Source organism: Mixophyes fleayi, chromosome 5 (assembly GCF_038048845.1).
Source record: "Mixophyes fleayi isolate aMixFle1 chromosome 5, aMixFle1.hap1, whole genome shotgun sequence".
Classification (NCBI taxonomy): Eukaryota; Metazoa; Chordata; class Amphibia; order Anura; family Limnodynastidae; genus Mixophyes; species Mixophyes fleayi.
This window is the reverse complement of record NC_134406.1, coordinates 220606936-220625128: the sequence shown is the minus strand read 5'-3', so window position 1 is coordinate 220625128 and position 18193 is coordinate 220606936.

Sequence of the window (18193 nt, the reverse complement as noted above, 5' to 3'; positions counted from 1 at the left end):
GGTTTTCTGTTGAGCCAGTATACACGTCTTACTTGGTTCTTCCAGCAAATATTCCTCCCCTTAAGACACACATACTTGTGTTTATTTATACCTCCCTCATAGTGGCACTGCTTGTGCATTGCCCATATAATGCTGCTTGACTATAGCTTCCATAGCTTCTAAGGGATTGTCATTGTGAATGATTTTTTTGTTTACATGACTAAATATGAACTTGCCTCCCGATCTTTTTTAATACTATGAATTAACATGTCACAGACTGTTCTTTTCATATTCTAAGGTGTTTTCTAAATGCAATCATTGCAGCCACATGGTTAACTCACAAAAAAGACGTTCCTCATCCCATTACCTGTTCAGCTAAAAACAGTTCACACTCACACATGTAAATTGGATGAAAGTCCAGATGCCGGCTGCAAAAATACTCTCTGAGAATTTAGAGTTAAATATAATTTGAACTTATCACCCCCTATACTTGGAGAGACGGATCTGAGTTGTGCAAATGACTTACCATAGGGGAGTACTACACTGACATGCAGAACGCCCATAACCCATACTTGCCTAGTCTCCCGGAATTCCCGGGAGGCTCCCAAATTTCAGGGAGAACTCACGGACTCCCAGAAGAGTAGGCAAAGTTCCCGCATTTGCCGAAATTCACAGCAATGAATGGAGGGGGTGGGGCTGAATTGCGTCATTAAGCTCCGTCCCCTCCATGCAATGCCATGAATTTCGGCCTGTTATCATGGAGACATGGTGAATTTAAAGTGGACTGCATCTACACGAACGCCTCTGTCACTGTAAGATATGCACTGATGATGATGACCATCCACATATATACTCACTGTGTAAAGAAATAAACATAAAAACATAAATTTGTGTTTCCCTCTGAAAATAATTAACTAGCACCAGTGTTATAAGAAAAAAGATATGCACTGCCTCTCCACCAAGGCCAAACCAGCAGGTTAATATGATCAAGTATTAAAACATGTTTGTCAGACTATCATCATCAGCATCATCATTTATTTATATAGCGCCACTAATTACGCAGCGCTGTACAGAGAACTCATTCACATCAGTCCCTGCCCCATTGGAGCTTACAGTCTAAATTCCGTAATATAGACACACACACACAGACACAGACAGACAGGGAGACAGACAAAGAGGGAGAGACTAGGGTAAATTTTTGATAGCAGCCAATTAACCTACCAGTATGTTTTTGGAGTGTGGGAGGAAACCGGAGCACCCGGAGGAAACCCACGCAAACACAGGGAGAACATACAAACTCCACACAGATAAGGTCATGGTCAGGAATTGATCTGATGACCCCAGTGCTGAGAGGCAGAAATACTAACCACTGAGCCACTGTGCTGCCCTGTTGGATATTATGGAACTTGAAATAATAGCATGCTTGAGCAACCAAGGTCTACTAAAATATGTAACTCCACAAACATACCTAACAGTAAAATATACACACACACACAATGTTTTAATATTTCATTTGAAATAAATACTCACCCAAATGTTCACATATTGGTGGTTAATCAATAAGCTTAATTGTCCTCAAAAAGTCGATACATATGAAGCCAATCAATGGTTTTCCCACCCGCTAGCCAATCAGCGGCAAGCCATTTAATTTACTAATCTCATGCTTGCCTATTTTCATATATACATGCTGCAACTCAGCTAGGGGCAAGTTCTCATGGCTCGTTCTGTGTTTAGAATTTTTTTCCTATCAGGATAGAAGGAAAGAAGATTCCATGAATATTTAGGTGAATAATTAAGTGAAGTAGCATGTATATTAAGATGGGTCTACAACATGTCAGAAAGCAGAAAACTGTAAACAACTTCAAAGGTTGTTTATATGTACAATAAATTAATGGTAAGAAGTTCAGCAGAGGGAGTGAAAAGGTAAGTTTTGGCTTTACAGGAACAGCAGTTTTTTGTGACTGCTGTTCCTGTTAAAGATTTTTAATAAATATGCACGGTAGTTCAATCCTTATCTATGCGATGAGAATTGAAATTGTGCATAAAATGCGCTGGAACATAAATAGGGGCCTTAAAGTGTGAAAATTAACATAATTCACAAATGAAGGGAAAGCTAACATGGGATCGGCCTCTAAATTGGACCAATTGAAATGAATGGACCCATTCAAATGAAAAAGCTAATTGAAATGAATGGCACTCCCCAGCATTGTTACTTGTGTTTATTTCTCACGGCACTATAGATTCAGATCGTATCTACTGATTTGGCATAAATGATAGAGAGAGGATCAGATGATTGAGGAATGCAGGAACCGCATGATCGGAGAATTGGTGAGTGTAAAAAAGTGACATTTTCTTAGTAAATCTCACCTAATTCCACTGAATAAACATGTGGAATTTAGTATAGTACCATTCAGTATATAAAATAATAACAACACTTTGTACAAATGTCAGATTTAGAATAATAAAAGTCTAAACATATCCAAACCAGTCCAATACTACAAGATTGAATGAAAACATTTTTAAACTGTGTCAACAGAAATCATTCTGCTTCTTGCGCCGATAACATGTGAATGGTTACTTTCAATATATTGCACGCTCCCTATATAATGCACGGACTACTCCTATTGGTTTTTTTAAATAAAACAGATTTCCGTGAGCTGCCATTTTTACAGACACTCAGTACTTCATGACAGACGAAAGAATATACTGTAGATACAGTATGAACACTGAAACAATTGCCAGTCTGTGAGCTGCATATAAAGAGGTATAAGTACAGTATGTGCAGGTACATGATGATTTTTAATTTTTGTTTAAAAAAACATGAACATGAACACATTTTAAGGAAAGAAATTGAAAGAGAAGCATTCATCATTGTCTGCTAAGTGCTTGTATCCTGAAAGGACTTGGCAAATATATTCACATCAGGTTATGTTAGCTGTGCTAAAAACAAGCTATAGAATCTCAAGAACATATTAAAGAACTGACTTTGCAAATGTATCGTAGCAGAGGTCAAAATCGAAAATATACTTCTGCCTAGCACATAAGGTAAATTGGGCATATATCAGGCTCCTTACTCAATGGTGTTGTGCCAATACTTGCCAACTTGCTGAACTTTTCGTCCGGGAGCCTGCCGGGGGAGGTGAGCGTGATGGGGGCGGGGCTCCAAAAATGTGCACTGTTTTGGCCCCGTGTCATTGCACAGCAGGGGGGCGGGCCAAACGCAGCTGCGTTTTGGACCTAATTCTGCCCACTTCACTAGGAAATGGGCAGAATTCTGACAGATGCGGGAGATTGCCACACTCTCCCGGGAGTCCGTGAGACTCTCGCAAAATGCGTGAGTCTCCCAGACATTCCGGGAGAGTTGGTAAGTATGGTTGTGCCTGACTTGCATTTGCATGTGAAAATAAAACCAAGTCTATTCTATGTGTGCATACCCATTTGCATTTAAAACTGGACCTGCCTGAAATTGTGTATAGATGCATTTTTTGGACACTGCTTGCACTATTTCAGTGTTTAAAGCATGTCACTAAGTAACTCCTTTTTTTATGCTTTGCTCTCCTTAATGACTCAGGCCCATGGAGTTTTCCTGCCACACATAATCAGAAGAGCCCCCACCTTGCTCTGAGCTACTGTACATTGCAGGATCTAACCCAAGGGTTCCACTCCTGCATCCAGGAGTTACCAAAGACTCCAATAAGCATCTGCAATTCTCAGACCCAATACAAAGGGGATCTAATAGTAAGTCATATAGCAGTTACCATTAGATCAGTTTCAGTCCTAGTAATGGTTTGTGTGGAAGGCTGATTCACGCCTGCTTACCATGCATGGAACACAGAAATCTATTGTGATGTCACATGGTTATGGCACATGATTGCTTGACTCCTCTGCAATTAACACACATCCCTTACATTAAACATTGTCTGCAGTGAACAGGGAGAAACTAAACACCATGGCTCCAAGCCTCAGAAATGGTTCGCCAGTCTTTCATTGACCAGCCAGTTCTATGCTTTAGATTTTCTGCAAAGCGCTGCTTAATATATTGATGCTATATCAATAAAAGTTATAAAACAATAATTTAGAACAATCTACACTAGAGATGCATGCTGTTCCTGTTACAATACACAATTTATCTCATGAACACTGAACAGATGACATCAGAACTAACCAATTAAAAGCAATGATGTCAGAATTAGCCACTTAGGAGATACGAATCACTAATGTAGTGTTCTTTTCTTTATATCATCAGCCAAATATATACTATGTTGACAATATAAATTGTCTGAAAACAGTTTCATTTACACATAGCAATAATACTGGAGTATAAGTACTGTACATGCAGTATCACCTGTTTCCTAAAATGTGTTTTTTTTAAGTAATTTTTTTCAAAATTGCATCACTGTTAGACTTTAGGGGACAGTAAGAAGAGAGATCGCGGTTACTGCGCACATAAAGTGCCAATACGGTATCGCAACATCACAGATTTCCCTTTGCAACCCTACGTGCCTAACCACAATCTGCCTTCTTAATTGAATATGCCCCCTAAAGTTGGAGTCTTACGTACCTTTTCTTTTTGCGCCTTCTCCATGAGGCTTATTTTAATTTAATAAATAAAATATGAAGATTTAACAGAAATAAAAACATATTGGGCCGATTCATGTTTGGACATAAATCCGTTTGAGGGCCGTGAAATAGCTCTGCACATGCTTAGAACCGGACCATACGTCATTGAACATAATTGCATGCAACTCGTGTCTAAATGCAAATGACACTTACACTGCCTACAACTTGAGAGACAGGAAGGGGAGGATGACCGTAGGCCATGCACAATATAGGCGTGCGGAGGGTGCGCCGACACAGATGCGGACTATTCAAGTCCAGCATTTCTCGTAAGTACGCTAAGTTCAATCTGTATGACTGGCACCAGCTACAGTGTAGGTGTAAGAGCTGACTGATAGTGATGACTGACATGGCATAGCCTTTGTATTAAAACCTACACGTATGTGTGGCACTAGATAGCACAGAACATGTGTACGCAACTAAGACTGACTATATAAATGCATGGTATGTAATGTACACATTAAAACATCTAGAGTTATGTATTGCATGTAAAAAATATTTTTTTTAATTTAAAATGCATATTTTTATTAATGATTATACTTTAAAGAGTTGTTCATTTATTTTATATCGCATATATTGCAGTCTATTCTGTCTACATGTGCACGTAATATTTAGACAAAGCAAACTTACACCCAGATTCAAATTGAAACATCTTGACATTTGAATTTGAATTTGGTCGGAACTATGGACAAGTTCCTTGCTCTTTATTAAAATGCAAGTTGCGTTCAAGTTGCGTCTGAACATGAATCAGGCCCATGATGTATTAAATGGCTCAAAAAGACGCCATGTGGTAACTTCTAGTATTGCAAGCAAATGTTTACAGGTGAGCACAGGTGAGCAAAGGTGTGTCCCATTATTAGAATTCAAAGTCAATAAGGTGTTGTGTCTATAATACAAAGCAAGATCCTCATCTACTACAATACAAGTAATTATGATTACATACACAGCAGTCCAGTCTCTGCTGAGTTAAAATGATCACTGTTACATGTTTCTCTCTCTAGTCAAGATGTTTTTTCAATTTTTGTGCACAATCATTTTAGCTCTCAACACATTCACTTTTGTACAAATAACATTGATCTTTGACATGTGTAAAATATAAAATATATTAAATAGACAGGTAAACTGCCAAAAAGGGTTCATTTAGTGGTGGATGAATATGCACCATTGGTACACATAGGACAGTGTTGACTAAGCTGTGACACTACAGGTGTTGTGAAACTACAAGTCCCAGCACACCCTTCCAGCAATAAGCTGCTATATATTGGCAAAGCATGCTGGGAATTTTAGTTTCACAACACCTGGAGTGTCACAGGTTAGCCAACACTGATGTAGGATAACATGCACACAAGAAAAGGCATATTTACTTCCGTAGGACGCATCTTGTGATGCTAACAGCTAAAAAAGAGTAATACTTAAACCAGCCATAACAGCGTGTATGTACGTCTGATGGAAGTGTAAGGTATGTAGGCATTAGGTGTATGTGTTAGTATACAATGTTATCTTATTAATAAAAGTGAAAGCACAAAACATTAAATGCACAACACCTTCACATCTGTTGTTTATCATTTTAAAAATTAAATGGGAATCAGTTTTCCAGCACCAATCTGTATAGTATTGGCAACTACACAATGAGAATAGATTTAATTATTTGATCTAATATTGCTGCATTACTTACAATTACGTAGTACTATTAGCTAGCGGTCAATACCAGCAGCCCATCAGAAGAGCGATAGTGCTGCTGATTATCATAATCATCATTGTGTATATTCCCACCAGCCCTCAAGACAGACAAATGTCCAACTCTAAATGAGCCTCTTAGGGTCTATGCATCAATATAATGCGGTGCCGCCAGGGCCGGATTAAGGGAATGGAGGCCCCTGGGCTAAGGGGGTTTCTATTCCCCCGTGATGGCCCCCGCCAGTGAGCCGAGCCCCCCCCCCACCCCGGTGAGCCGAGCCGCCCCGCCCCCACCCCCCCCCCAAGGCATTTACCTCCTTCTCCTGGCAATGCAGTTCTTCCCCGGCGCGCTGTACGCTCTTTACTGAGGAGATCTCGTGTGAGTGAGACTCACGAGATCTCCTCAGTAAGGAGACTACAGCGCGCCGGGGAAGGACCGCATTTAAAGTGCTCAGCAGCATTGATCATGCCGGGGGCGCCCCCGACCGATCAATACTGCTGTCGAGCACTTAAAAGGGCCCCCTGGATGCCCGAGGCCCCTGGGCTGTAGCCCAGTTAGCCCTATGGTTAATCCGGCCCTGGGTGCCGCTAAATATGCATTGCTGCAGATCGCGCTGCCGGTGATAGGAGGAAGTGCTAATCCACATGCACACGGCACTTCCACTGTAATGGATTCTACGAAGCCAGAGAGGCTTTAGCAGGATCCCATTGAAAAAGAGAGGTAACACCATCCCGAGATGGCATTACCTTTCTGCGCAATGCAAAGCTTATCAAAGCTTCATGCATTGCAAAAAATCGCAGTCCCCATAGAATTCTATGGAGACTGTGAAGACAAATGTTAAGTGGGTTATGGCAGGAGGAATCTTTGATTTCTCCTGCCAGGAGCCCTTCATGCATTCTGTGATGGTCATTTAACAGAGAAAACTGCTGTTTTCTTTGTTGTAATGGCTCATTGCACTTTAATGTAAATACCCCCTAATCTATTTACTTCATTTAGAATGTATACTGCCTGGGGTACAGTGTGGATCAGCTGTGCTGAGATGTCATGGGAAATATAATTAACTGATCTTGCAGTTAATGTATGTGCCTGTGTTTCATGTATTCTTCCCTATAGAAATGAATTAACACCAGGCCTCACAATGTCTACACTGCATTAAGCAAGGAGCTTGTCAGTAGCATTATGCAGAGCCGTAACAAGGGTGGTGCGGGCGGTGCCGTCGCCCCGGGCGCAAGCCCCAGGCGGGCGCAGCAGCCGCCCGCTACCTACCCCTGTAAATTCAGCCATCAGACCTGTGGAGAAAACGGAGAAAAAGCGTCCCGTTGCCTAGCAACGGGACGCGCACACTGCGCATGCGCGGCCATGAACCCGGAAGTTAGCCTAGCAACGGGACGGGGATCCGACGGACGAGTCAGGCATCCGCTCCCGACACCTAGCATGGTGTGAGCGCGGCGCCTGACAAAGACATTATTAGTGTACTGATAAAATGTGAAATTAACAAAACAGTCATCTTCGACACTTTTTGAAAACTTGCAAGCATTTTAAATATGATGGGATATCCCGTGTTCCTCTGGCTAAAGGGAGGTCTCAGACTCTGGACATGTGGAAGACACATGTGGAAAACAGCTTCATCCAGGTATTTTTGAATCCCCATTTATCAATATTACTGTTGTTTTCATGCTAACACATTAGTAGTTGGCATTGCCAACATATCTAACCCATCATTCTGTAACATGATGATATATTTGTGACATATGGTGGAAATGATTTCATATTAGGAAACATTTATGAGAATAGGTCCCCTTTAGATTAGTGATAATGAGTAGTATTCTGTAAGGAGCGCTGCCATCACATGCACTTCCTGGGAGCTTCACCTTTCCTGTGTCCCATGTCTTCATTACTGTTCCACCCATGGTGTCTCTAATAAACTTACATATACAACTACAAGGTTAAAATGCTTCCTAAGAGCCACAAATCCATTTGTTTTCCACATTCATTAGGCTTTAATTTATTGACTTAAACATATTCTCCTAAAGCTTTTACTAAATAAATTGTTTTATCTTCCTGTTTCCCTGTGTATTTTTCAGCTGTGCATTTATATTATCAGGTTGCGTTCTTTATTTTTGTTGCCCTAGGAATTGTCTTGAAGCCGATCTATAGAGATAATTGTTTCCAATGTAGAAAGCACAGCAGGGCTGTCTCTTATGCCAGAGCAGTGGAAAGAAACTTTTCCTGATGATATAAGTTAGTGGCTGAAAAACACAGATTAAAAACAGAATGTTCTAGCCAAATACTTAGTAAAAACTGCATGAGGGCATGCACATGCCGATAAATCAAATTCACATGAAGATGGGCTGCTCCTTTCAGGAGCTTTGAAAAGTATTTTTCTAAGTTTTAAGACCAGTGCAGCTCCTTTTGATAAATACCTATGATTATGCCTATGTGTTGACAATATTGTTATTAAAATGAGTACAGGCAGTTTATTGGAAGTGTTCCCTTTTCCTATTTAGAGAGCCTAGCAACAGGAAGAATTTAAAGGCTGTTTCCCTTATTTTAAATTTTTTATTTAAAGTGCTAGCCACACCCCCACATTAGGTTGGCCACACCCACTTGGCAAATGTTACTCCCACTTAGATGGGGGCGCCGGTGCTCTGTCTCGCCCAGGGCACTAAAATGTCTAGTTACGGCACTGGCATTATGTCACAGCTGACAACTAACCAGGGTATGGGAAGCCTTAAGGTGGTGTCAGACAAATACTCCTGAATACTGTATTTTTCTGCTTAGAAAAAATGTCTCATTCTACTGTCCAAAAAACTGTATTCAATGGGAACCAAGGTTTCCTAACCTGTATTTACTGACACACGATAGTGCTATAATGGATAAAGTGACAATGATAAAATGCCAACAGACGATTCCCAATAAGTACAGTGTATCAGTACTCAGGCCAAAGAAGGATGTATCTTTCTTTTACCTGAAGAAAACAGTGTTCGGAAACACTGGTTTGACAATAAGAAAAACTGGAGTAGATCACTGTATATAACACATATGGCCATATGTATTGGGAAACATATCATCATCATCATCATCACCATTTATTTATATAGCGCCACTAATTCCGCAGCGCTGTACAGAGAACTCATTCACATCAGTCCCTGCACATTGGAGCTTACAGTCTAAATTCCCTAACACACACACAGACAGACAGAGACGCACACACAGACAGACAGACACAGACTAGGGTCAATTTGTTAGCAGCCAATTAACCTACCAGTATGTTTTTTGGAGCGTGGGAGGAAACCGAAGCACCCGGAGGAAACCACGCAAAAACATATGGCCTAATATACAGTTTGCCCTATGAATGTATGGATAAAGAACCTGATACACAAAAAGCACACTTACCTGTCTATTCGGAGTCACATGTATATCACTATAAGTCCAACTCCTAAACAGCAGCATTTCAGCATTGAGTGATCATCAGGAATACAGATGTATATATTTACTCACAATTTAGCATGTAGTTGCCCTTTGAGAGTCTTAGTACAAAAGCAAAAGTTGAAAGTCCCATTAAACTATTCATACACAATATAATATAGTGAAGTTGCATGTATTGTACATAAGAGAAAATAATGTGTAATGCGGTATCTGCAAAAGATACCCCCCCAAGAGGCGTACCTGGAGATGAGTCCAAGTCTAATTATGTTGCACCTCCAGAAGCCATGTTACACTTACATGAATACACACTTACTGTCCTCAACTTATGATTGCCCTCCCCAGTACACCTCTCTGGGTATAAAGGAGTGCAATTTACATTGTGCACACATCTAGGTACGAAGGCATTTTGGAGCACGTACATACAGAACACAAGAAGTGATGTATACCCAGGCCCGGCGCTCCCATTAGGCAAGGTTAGGCACTTGCCTAGGGCCCCGGGCTCTAGAGGGCGCCACAAGAATGTAAATTACTTTAAAACTGTGCGGCGACCGCTGACCATACCTCTCACGGCCGCCACACAGCATTCAGATGCACGGGGGAGGGGGGAGAGGCTATTGCTCACCACCGCCGCCTCTCTGCTCCATCTCCTCCCCTCCACTCACAAGTGTCAGTGAGTGGAGGGGAGGAGACGGAGCAGAGAGGCGGCGGTGGTGTGACAAGGTAAGGAAAGACGGGTGAGGGGGGAGTAGGGCACCGATTTTTGCGGGGGGGTTGGGGCGCCGATTTTTTCAAATTACCTAGGGCGCCATGAACTCTGGCACCGGCCCTGTGTATACCCAACTTTAAATGAGTCCCACTGTTTTTAAATAACTTGAAGAATTACAAGTAGACATAAACTTGCCATGGCAGGATCTTTGTAAAAGTGACATATGATTGAATTTTAAATATACACTTATTTAATGGTAGACTAATTCCTACTAACAGGTCATGGTTTTGCCTTGTGCAATTGCTCAGTGGCTGCATGAAGCATCACTTGGTATATCAGGTAACTGCTAAAGCTTATAGCTTGTTCTTGCTGAGGTCTAATGAGAAGTTTGTAATGTAAAGTAGATAAAATCATTCAGGTAAGGCAGGATGTGAAACAGGCTCAGGCCTGTACTAGCATAAAGGCATTTCACTGACAGAGACACTTGCCTGTGGCAGGTGCAAGACCAGCCTGAATGAAGCAGAGAAAATATGCCCAACCTGCAAAAATGTTTGAACATGTTTCCAGTCTAAAAGACTCCTATTCCCTTAAATACTTGGCGCTCTACCTGCATTGCACATGTGAGAGGCTATAGTCTAGCTTAGTCTTCAGATACACATGAATAAAATGTCAAATGCTGCTACATATACATTTCCTTTCTCATGTCTCAAAAAAAAATGTTTATGACATATCACTTTCTGTAGTTGGAAACATCACTATATAGAAAGTATACAAATGTTACTGCTGTCTTTTGTGAAAGTGTTTCTGACCTTTGTTAGCGTAATAAACTGCAATACAATAGTATAACAATAGTATAAAGCATAATATAAAATCATTAATAAACAGGGTAAATCACCATTATTATTTTCTATTCTTCCATAATATATTTATTATATTTTCTATATAATGTGTTAAAAGCAGATCACATTATAAATATCTTGCACTAGAACATTACTCTTCAGTTTATTTATGAATGTCCTTATGGTTTCTGTAACCATTGGTAACGAGATTATGTAGGACAGTGGTGGGCAACAGACGGGAAGCCGAGCCTTTAACTACGGCCCCCAGCGACTGCTCCAGATCTTCAGATAGACTAAGGGTAGCGACTTCTTAACCACATGACCTCACATGACGCAAGGAGGCCAACGCTGCTTAACGGAAGAGGAGGAAGTGCAGTGTGCTCTCTGAACTTCCTCTGCGTGGAAGGTACGATTTAAGGCTCTGTAGCTGTTTTAGAACAACAAGTCCCATAATGCCTTGGCAGCCAAGTAGATTGATAGATAGATAGATAGATAGATAGATAGATAGATAGATAGATAGATAGATAGATAGATAGATAGATAGACAGATGGGATACATATTAGTCAAAGCAGTGTTCTATACTGCAGTTTATCAGATGCTGTTGAATGGTAGATTGATGGTCTTGTGAACTATGAAGAGATATCTCTGATGATGAAAGTTTTTGCAGACAACACCTATAGCAATGACATCTACAGGCTGTAAGGAAGTAATATATTCATAATGTTATGAAGAGATTTCAATTTAACTTTCAAAAACTTGATACAAATTCCAAATGCAACCAAATGTAATTTGAAAGAACAGACTTCAATGACACTCCATCGTATACTGGTGTGGAAAGCTATAGCATTAGATGTTATATCATTACCTTGGATAAGGTATATGACATATGATATCGGCTGTACTGATGGCATGCATGGTGCAGCCTATGTAATGCAGAGATACAATATTAGACAATAATTGACTTTCTCTTTTTATACTACTATTCTTCATCATATTTTCTTAAGTTTACAAGCATAGTTTGCAATTATACAAGCAGCAACATCTACAGATTATTTAACTCAAAAATAGATAAATAAATAAATCTCTTAGGACTAATAAACCTTCAGACTCACTGTAAAATACCCTTGTATAATGTTATTACAGCCCCGTTGCCCTACAATGCCTTTCATTTACCTCAACCACCTTCTATACCCCAGACAATTCCTTGTTCCTTTAGATTGTCATGTGTGTGCTTGTCTTCATTGCTGCTCATTGCTCATAGTGTGTTTCATCTCTTCGCTATTATTCTGCCACAGACCTGCAAATAGTAACATGGAAGATATAAAAAGGGCACATCTTGCACTGTACACTTGTTGTATATATGTCATATTTGCTGCAAAACTTCTTTACGTTTCTTTGCAAATTAAACCAAGGTAAGGAAAGGTTCAAAATATTATCAGAGGCACATTTGGTCTAGAAAAGTTGGTAACTCAACATCTATAAAGAGATATGTCCTTTAGAACATTGGAACGCTGAATAACCCATGGCTATTGTAAGGAGCGGAATAGTTAACTAAAAAAATATATATACCTAAGTATATACAGAAAAATAAACCATAGCAATGAAAGTGGTGACGGTGAATAGAATGAAATCAATATAGAAAACATATTTACATTACACACAAAACTTAATCAAATATAAATTCCAGCAATAAGTATTTATGCATTTTTCCAATTATTTGGATATTTTCGAGAACTTGGCTGTGTTTTTCCTGAAAACTGCCATAGACCAATGTATTAATGTTTTTACACTGATACATTAATTTTCTGTTTCCCATCCATATATGGGTTATTTGATTATAATGAGTCATTAAAGTAAGAGAGATGAGAGCAGGTAGAGCAGTCATGCTTTTGAAGTATTTTCCTTTCAGAGTTTCGTAAAACAGATTTCAGAATTCATTAAAATTATAATTTTATTTGAAAAATTGTTAGGATTATAATATTTGTCATTTGTACTATCAGTGCTAGGACCATCTGCCATAGTAAACCTGGGATAAGAATGCACCAACACCAGTGTGTCCTGATTTGAAATAAGTTACAGAATTAGCTAAATACTTAGAATATGAAAAATTGAATTTAGAATCAGACATGCTGTAACTTTAATACACTGGGTCACTTTTACTGCAGTTATATAAGCTTGCAAATGTGTGTATGTGTCATCTATATGTAGAACAAGTGTACTGTACAGTCATGGCCAAAAGTTTTGAGAATGACACAAGTATTGGTTTTCACAAAGTTTGCTGCTTCAATGTTTTTAGACCCTTTTTGTCAGATGCTGCTATGGTATACTGAAGTAAAATTACAAGCATTTCATAAGTGTCAAATTGACAATTACATTAAGTTTATGCAAAATGTCAATATTGGCAGTGTTGACCCTTCTTTTTGAAGACCTCTGCAATTCGCATGCTGTCAATCAACTGCTGGGCCACATACTGACTGATGGTTGCTCATTCTTGCCTAATCAATGCTTGGAGTTTCTCAGAATTTGTGTGTTTTTGTTTGTCCACCCACCTCTTGAGGATTGACCACAAGTTCTCAATGGGATTAAGGTCTGGGGAGTTTCCTGGCCATGGACCCAAAATTTAGATATTTTGATCCCACAAACCAAAACTTTTGCATTATGGCAAGGTGCTCCTTCATGCTGGAAAAGGCATTGTTCATCGCCAAACTGTTCTTGGATGGTTGAGAGAAGTTGCTCTTGGAGGATGTTTTGTTACCATTGTTTGACCATGGCTGTGTTCAAAATTGTGAGTGAGCACACCCCCTTGGCTGAGAAGCAACCCCAAACATGATTGGTCTCAGGATGCTTTACTGTTGGCATGACACAGGACTGATGATAGCACTCACCTTTCGTTCTCCGGACAAACATTTTTCCAGATGCCTTCTTGATACCAGGCCATCCTCCAAAAGTTTTCACCTCACTGTGCATGCAGATGCACTCACACCTGCCTGGCCTGCTGCCATTCCTGAGCAAGCTCTGCACTGGTGGTCACAGGTGGGCAGCACAGTGGCCTAGTGGTTAGCACTTCTGCCTCACAGCACTGGGGTCATGAGTTAATTTCCCGACCATGACCTTATCTGTGTGGAGTTTGTATGTTCTTCCTGTGTTTGCGTGGGTTTCCTCCGGGTGCTCCGGTTTCCTCCCACACTCCAAAAACATACTGCTAGGTTAATTGGCTGCTATCAAAAATTGACCCTAGTCTTTGTCTGTCTGTCTCCCTCTTTGTCTGTCTGTGTATGTGTGAGTGTGTGTCTATATCAGGGAATTTAGACTGTAAGATCCAATGGGGCAGGGACTGATGTGAATGAGTTCTCTGTACAGCGCTGCGGAATTAGTGGCGCTATATAAATAAATGATGATGATGATGATGATGATGGTGGTGCCCCGATCCCGCAGCTGAATCAACTTTAGGAAATGGTCTTGGCGCTTGCTGGACATTCCTGGGCACCCTAAGGCCTTATTCACAACTATTGAACCTCTCTCCTTGAAGTTTTTGATAATCCGATAAATGGTTGATTTAGGTGCAATCATGCCTGTGAAGCCCTTTTTGTGCAAAGTAATGATGACTGCATGTGTTTCCTTGCTGGTAACCATGGTTGACAGTGGAAGAACAATGATTTCAAGCACCACCCTCCTTTTAAAGCTTCCAGTCTGTTATTCTAACTCAATCAGCATGACAGAGTGATCTCCAGCCTTGTCCTCGTCAACACTCTCACCTGTGTTAATGAGAGAATCACTGACTTGATGTCAGCTGGTCCTTTTGTGGCAGGGCTGAAATGCAGTGAAAATGTTATTTTTGGGATAAAGTTCATTGTCATGGCAAAGAGGGACTTTGAAATTGATTGCAATTCATCTGATCACTCTTCATGACATTCTGGAGTATATGCAAATTGCCATCATATAAACTGAGGAAGCAGACTTTGTGAAAAATAATATTCCTGTCATTCTCCAAACTTTTGGCCATGACTGTACACTAGTCTGCACTGCTCCTTGTTGTTTAAAATAAAACTGCTGCTGTTTGGTCTGGTCCTTTTACTAAAGCCCAATCCTTGTTTAATGACTTTATAAGCCCAGTCTTCACCTCCTCAGTGGTTTGTAAAAGCTGAATTTTTATTCTATTGAGCCCATTAAGCACTTGTAGCAGTGTAGGATGGATTATGACATTATGTGAATGTGGCTTTCAATAATGGGTGGGTTTACAGGGGCGCACAGAGGATTTTTCGGGGGGGGGGGGGGGGGGGGGGTTTCCTCCGCCCCCCCAAAAAATAAATTCTAGAGACCTGCCGCGTATACAATACAGCACCGCCGCGGACGCTTCTTAGACAGCGCCGCGGCTGCTGTATACTACAGTGCCGATATGTAGGGCAATTTTTAGCGGAGGGGGGGTTCTGGAGACCCAGAAACCCCCCCTGCGTGCGCCACTGGTTTAGACTGAAAGATTAAGTGAAAACAGAAAGAGTATTACAGATTGGGGTAAGATGCTTCCATAGTAAGTACACATTTAGAGACCCTGGTGGTAGGCACACTTTAACGTGTCTGGACTACATCAGTGTTTATATGAAGAAGTATTTGGTTATTGAAATCATTTGAAATTTTGCTGCTCCCCAAAATCCTGGATTATGTGTGTTATAAAACCCTGACTGCCAAAAATTGTATTGATCTCTGTGAATATTTTATAATTATTACTATTATTGTTATTTATTATAGTTATTATTATTATTATTATTATTATTATTATTATTATTATTATGTGATACTCTAGGATGCCTGCAAGAAGATGAAAAGAGTACAGCATGAGCAGGATGTAACAAGTGCGTCACAGGTGAATGGGATTTTTATTTAATTTTTATTTATAAATCATTTGGTACAGTGAGGGGCAGACTACAGCCCAGCCTTTCCTACATGTTTTAAATCAGATCAGACTGTTAGACACCAGTAAGGGAGCTTGTAATGTTTTGGGTGAATAATTGCTCTAAGGGCTTTGATAGTAACTCAATCCCAGCTAGTGATGTTATGATATAAGCTGGTACATTACTTATGTGGTCAGAGAAGAATAAGATGGAGAAGAGCTGCTGATGTCAGAGGAAAACTTCTGATGACCCCACCTGTGGCAGTATGAAAGTGGTGTAACTTTGTGGAGCAATGAACAGACGTCTGAACCCTTACTCATATATCATCATCAGCTATTTATATAGCGCCACTAATTCCGCAGCGCTGTACAGAGAACTCACTCACATCAGTCCCTGCCCTACTGTAGCTTACAGTCTAAATTCCCTAACATACACTCACACAGACAGAGAGACTAGGGTCAACTTGATAGCTGCCAATTAACCTTTGCTATTTTCCTATTTAAATACTTCTTACTTGCAATAAACTAATCCTAGAACGCATCTTTGACACTGGACAATATATTAGCTGCCCTATCCTCATCCATCTTCACTCACCTTTCCTATAATTGTGCCCACTACCCTAGGCAATCCTGCAGGTTAACCTGAAGTGGGAGTAGGACTGGGTGTATTGTAAGACCCATAGTCAGTTTGGGGTACAGAGACTCACAAACCCCCAAGTGTATAAGTGTAACACATAGTTGAGAAAAACATTGCAGTTTGGAAATGTTGAACTCTGTGTAACTGTACATAACTTTGTGTTCCACTGTCTTACTTGTACAGTGTGCTGTGTTGTCATCATGACCCCTCTGAGCTATGTAAACAAGCAAGTCCCATCCTGTCTCTAAAGGCTGACTCCTGTAATCACAGCATCAGACACTGTGACGTCTTTTGACTCAGGTAGACATACCTGTAAAATGTAAGAGGCTTTTACAATTTCTAGTTGTTTTCACATGAAAGTGTGTAATGTAATACCCTGAGAAGATCAATACCCTAAAATGATGAACTAGTAGGAGCATAATGTTTCCAGGAGGCTGTAACTTAATTATATGTCATTTTCCTAAAAGAAACATATTTACAACTCTTTTCCGGCCATCTACTGTACATTAATCATCTCCAACATTGGGAGGAAACAAGACTTTAATTTTTCAAATCCCTGTTTACTGCACACAATTACATGTTGGTGGATGTAGGGTCATTACACAGTAAAATGTCATCAACTGTCTGTATTTCCTACCTGAAATAGTACAATAGGGGACATTTGTCACATATGGTAAATCATATATTTATAGCATAAATGGGGACATTTGAAATAACTTGGGTGTTTTGTGGCTGTGCAGGTGCGTCTAGTCATATTGATCTGTCAATGTGGACATTGATGAACTACAATTCCCTTAATGACATGTTTGCGGTATTTGATTATAATTTATTATTTTTATTTTTTAAATTAAATGTCCACTTTAAAATATGTTACTTTCATTAAATCTCTGAGGCCCTGCAATGTATATTTGGGTCATAGTTGCCTACTCTCCCGGAATGTCCGGTAGACTCCCAAATTTTTAGGAGTTCTCCCGGACTCCCGAGAGAGCAGGCAAAAATCTCGGATCCAGCTGTCGCCGTTTTAGAAGATGGTGGGGGGCGGGGCTAAACGCGCAGTCGTGGCCCCGCCCCCTGCTACGATTGGCTAAAATTGCCTGACATTGACGGGGCAGAGCCTAACGGTGCACCGCACGTGGCCACGCCCCCCTTGACGGACCCCCTCACGGAGAGCTGCCTGCAAAAGTAGGCAAGTATGATTTGGGTATATTTATTAAAATGCAACAATAAGGTTGTTTTTATTTTAAAAATGTTGCCCATCACTGCCTTAGGTCATTGTATAGTCTGCTATTGAAACTAATGAGAAAGGACTAGCCATTTCACCTGCACAGATGATAGTAGATTTGCCTTGTGTCTATTGCATGAATTGTGACTCCTTTTCCACAATTATGTGTTTACTGAAAGAAATACAGTAAGAAATTT